Source organism: Vespa crabro, chromosome 16, assembly GCF_910589235.1.
Source record: "Vespa crabro chromosome 16, iyVesCrab1.2, whole genome shotgun sequence".
In the NCBI taxonomy this organism is placed as follows: Eukaryota; Metazoa; Arthropoda; class Insecta; order Hymenoptera; family Vespidae; genus Vespa; species Vespa crabro.
The window spans coordinates 5,021,472-5,026,131 of NC_060970.1; positions in this window are offsets into that span (position 1 = coordinate 5,021,472).

Sequence of the window (4,660 nt, forward strand, 5' to 3'; positions counted from 1 at the left end):
TACCAGGAGGTAGTACGCGAGAACGTGCTACCTCTTTGCGCATCATGTGATCCTGTTACAAATCCAGTTTTACGGGAAAAATTTTCGCGGTCCCTGTAATTTGAATTTTTGAACAGGAGAATATGACATACCAGGAGGTGGCACGTTCTCGCGTGCCACCTCTTTGCGCATCATGTGATCCTGTTACAAATCCAGTTTTACGGGCAAATTTTTCGCGGTCCCTGTAATTTGAATTTTTGAACAGGAGAATATAACTTACCAGGAGGTAGTACGCGAGAACATGCTACCTCCTCGCAAGACATATGATCCTGTTACAAATCCAGTTTTACGGGAAAAATTTTCGCGGTCCCTGTAATTTGAATTTTTGAACAGGAGAATATGACATACCAGGAGGTGGCACGTTCTCGCGTGCCACCTCTTTGCGCATCATGTGATCCTGTTACAAATCCAGTTTTACGGGCAAATTTTTCGCGGTCCCTGTAATTTGAATTTTTGAACAGGAGAATATAACTTACCAGGAGGTAGTACGCGAGAACGTGCTACCTCTTTGCGCATCATGTGATCCTGTTACAAATCCAGTTTTACGGGAAAAATTTTCGCGGTCCCTGTAATTTGAATTTTTGAACAGGAGAATATAACTTACCAGGAGGTAGTACGCGAGAACGTGCTACCTCCTCGCAAGACATATGATCCTGTTACAAATCCAGTTTTACGGGAAAAATTTTGGCGGTCCCTGTAATTTGAATTTTTGAACAGGAGAATATGACATACCAGGAGGTGGCACGTTCTCGCGTGCCACCTCTTTGCGCATCATGTGATCCTGTTACAAATCCAGTTTTACGGGCAAATTTTTCGCGGTCCCTGTAATTTGAATTTTTGAACAGGAGAATATAACTTACCAGGAGGTAGTACGCGAGAACATGCTACCTCCTCGCAAGACATATGATCCTGTTACAAATCCAGTTTTACGGGAAAAATTTTCGCGGTCCCTGTAATTTGAATTTTTGAACAGGAGAATATGACATACCAGGAGGTGGCACGTTCTTGCGTGCCACCTCTTTGCGCATCATGTGATCCTGTTACAAATCCAGTTTTACGGGCAAATTTTTCGCGGTCCCTGTAATTTGAATTTTTGAACAGGAGAATATAACTTACCAGGAGGTAGTACGCGAGAACGTGCTACCTCCTCGCAAGACATATGATCCTGTTACAAATCCAGTTTTACGGGAAAAATTTTGGCGGTCCCTGTAATTTGAATTTTTGAACAGGAGAATATGACATACCAGGAGGTGGCACGTTCTCGCGTGCCACCTCTTTGCGCATCATGTGATCCTGTTACAAATCCAGTTTTACGGGCAAATTTTTCGCGGTCCCTGTAATTTGAATTTTTGAACAGGAGAATATAACTTACCAGGAGGTAGTACGCGAGAACATGCTACCTCCTCGCAAGACATATGATCCTGTTACAAATCCAGTTTTACGGGAAAAATTTTGGCGGTCCCTGTAATTTGAATTTTTGAACAGGAGAATATGACATACCAGGAGGTGGCACGTTCTCGCGTGCCACCTCTTTGCGCATCATGTGATCCTGTTACAAATCCAGTTTTACGGGCAAATTTTTCGCGGTCCCTGTAATTTGAATTTTTGAACAGGAGAATATAACTTACCAGGAGGTAGTACGCGAGAACGTGCTACCTCTTTGCGCATCATGTGATCCTGTTACAAATCCAGTTTTACGGGAAAAATTTTCGCGGTCCCTGTAATTTGAATTTTTGAACAGGAGAATATGACATACCAGGAGGTGGCACGTTCTCGCGTGCCACCTCTTTGCGCATCATGTGATCCTGTTACAAATCCAGTTTTACGGGCAAATTTTTCGCGGTCCCTGTAATTTGAATTTTTGAACAGGAGAATATAACTTACCAGGAGGTAGTACGCGAGAACATGCTACCTCCTCGCAAGACATATGATCCTGTTACAAATCCAGTTTTACGGGAAAAATTTTCGCGGTCCCTGTAATTTGAATTTTTGAACAGGAGAATATGACATACCAGGAGGTGGCACGTTCTCGCGTGCCACCTCTTTGCGCATCATGTGATCCTGTTACAAATCCAGTTTTACGGGCAAATTTTTCGCGGTCCCTGTAATTTGAATTTTTGAACAGGAGAATATAACTTACCAGGAGGTAGTACGCGAGAACGTGCTACCTCTTTGCGCATCATGTGATCCTGTTACAAATCCAGTTTTACGGGAAAAATTTTCGCGGTCCCTGTAATTTGAATTTTTGAACAGGAGAATATGACATACCAGGAGGTGGCACGTTCTCGCGTGCCACCTCTTTGCGCATCATGTGATCCTGTTACAAATCCAGTTTTACGGGCAAATTTTTCGCGGTCCCTGTAATTTGAATTTTTGAACAGGAGAATATAACTTACCAGGAGGTAGTACGCGAGAACGTGCTACCTCCTCGCAAGACATATGATCCTGTTACAAATCCAGTTTTACGGGAAAAATTTTCGCGGTCCCTGTAATTTGAATTTTTGAACAGGAGAATATAACTTACCAGGAGGTAGTACGCGAGAACATGCTACCTCCTCGCAAGACATATGATCCTGTTACAAATCCAGTTTTACGGGAAAAATTTTCGCGGTCCCTGTAATTTGAATTTTTGAACAGGAGAATATAACTTACCAGGAGGTAGTACGCGAGAACATGCTACCTCCTCGCAAGACATATGATCCTGTTACAAATCCAGTTTTACGGGCAAATTTTTCGCGGTCCCTGTAATTTGAATTTTTGAACAGGAGAATATGACATACCAGGAGGTGGCACGTTCTCGCGTGCCACCTCTTTGCGCATCATGTGATCCTGTTACAAATCCAGTTTTACGGGCAAATTTTTCGCGGTCCCGGTAATTTGAATTTTTGAACAGGAGAATATAACTTACCAGGAGGTAGTACGCGAGAACATGCTACCTCCTCGCAAGACATATGATCCTGTTACAAATCCAGTTTTACGGGCAAATTTTTCGCGGTCCCTGTAATTTGAATTTTTGAACAGGAGAATATAACTTACCAGGAGGTAGTACGCGAGAACGTGCTACCTCCTCGCAAGACATATGATCCTGTTACAAATCCAGTTTTACGGGAAAAATTTTGGCGGTCCCTGTAATTTGAATTTTTGAACAGGAGAATATGACATACCAGGAGGTGGCACGTTCTCGCGTGCCACCTCTTTGCGCATCATGTGATCCTGTTACAAATCCAGTTTTACGGGAAAAATTTTCGCGGTCCCTGTAATTTGAATTTTTGAACAGGAGAATATAACTTACCAGGAGGTAGTACGCGAGAACATGCTACCTCCTCGCAAGACATATGATCCTGTTACAAATCCAGTTTTACGGGAAAAATTTTGGCGGTCCCTGTAATTTGAATTTTTGAACAGGAGAATATAACTTACCAGGAGGTGGCACGTTCTCGCGTGCCACCTCTTTGCGCATCATGTGATCCTGTTACAAATCCAGTTTTACGGGCAAATTTTTCGCGGTCCCTGTAATTTGAATTTTTGAACAGGAGAATATAACTTACCAGGAGGTAGTACGCGAGAACGTGCCACCTCTTTGCGCATCATGTGATCCTGTTACAAATCCAGTTTTACGGGCAAATTTTTCGCGGTCCCTGTAATTTGAATTTTTGAACAGGAGAATATGACATACCAGGAGGTGGCACGTTCTCGCGTGCCACCTCTTTGCGCATCATGTGATCCTGTTACAAATCCAGTTTTACGGGAAAAATTTTCGCGGTCCCTGTAATTTGAATTTTTGAACAGGAGAATATAACTTACCAGGAGGTAGTACGCGAGAACATGCTACCTCCTCGCAAGACATATGATCCTGTTACAAATCCAGTTTTACGGGAAAAATTTTCGCGGTCCCTGTAATTTGAATTTTTGAACAGGAGAATATGACATACCAGGAGGTGGCACGTTCTCGCGTGCCACCTCTTTGCGCATCATGTGATCCTGTTACAAATCCAGTTTTACGGGCAAATTTTTCGCGGTCCCTGTAATTTGAATTTTTGAACAGGAGAATATAACTTACCAGGAGGTAGTACGCGAGAACGTGCTACCTCCTCGCAAGACATATGATCCTGTTACAAATCCAGTTTTACGGGAAAAATTTTCGCGGTCCCTGTAATTTGAATTTTTGAACAGGAGAATATGACATACCAGGAGGTGGCACGTTCTCGCGTGCCACCTCTTTGCGCATCATGTGATCGTGTTACAAATCCAGTTTTACGGGCAAATTTTTCGCGGTCCCTGTAATTTGAATTTTTGAACAGGAGAATATAACTTACCAGGAGGTAGTACGCGAGACCGTGCTACCTCCTCGCAAGACATATGATCCTGTTACAAATCCAGTTTTACGGGAAAAATTTTGGCGGTCCCTGTAATTTGAATTTTTGAACAGGAGAATATAACTTACCAGGAGGTGGCACGTTCTCGCGTGCCACCTCTTTGCGCATCATGTGATTCTAATACTAATTCAGATTTGCAAGAAAATATTTGTTTCTTCAATAATTTGAAGTTTCGAATCGGAGAATGTAGGATATTGGGTGGTGGACGATATTGAAAGTATGATTGAAATAAAGAAGTATACAGA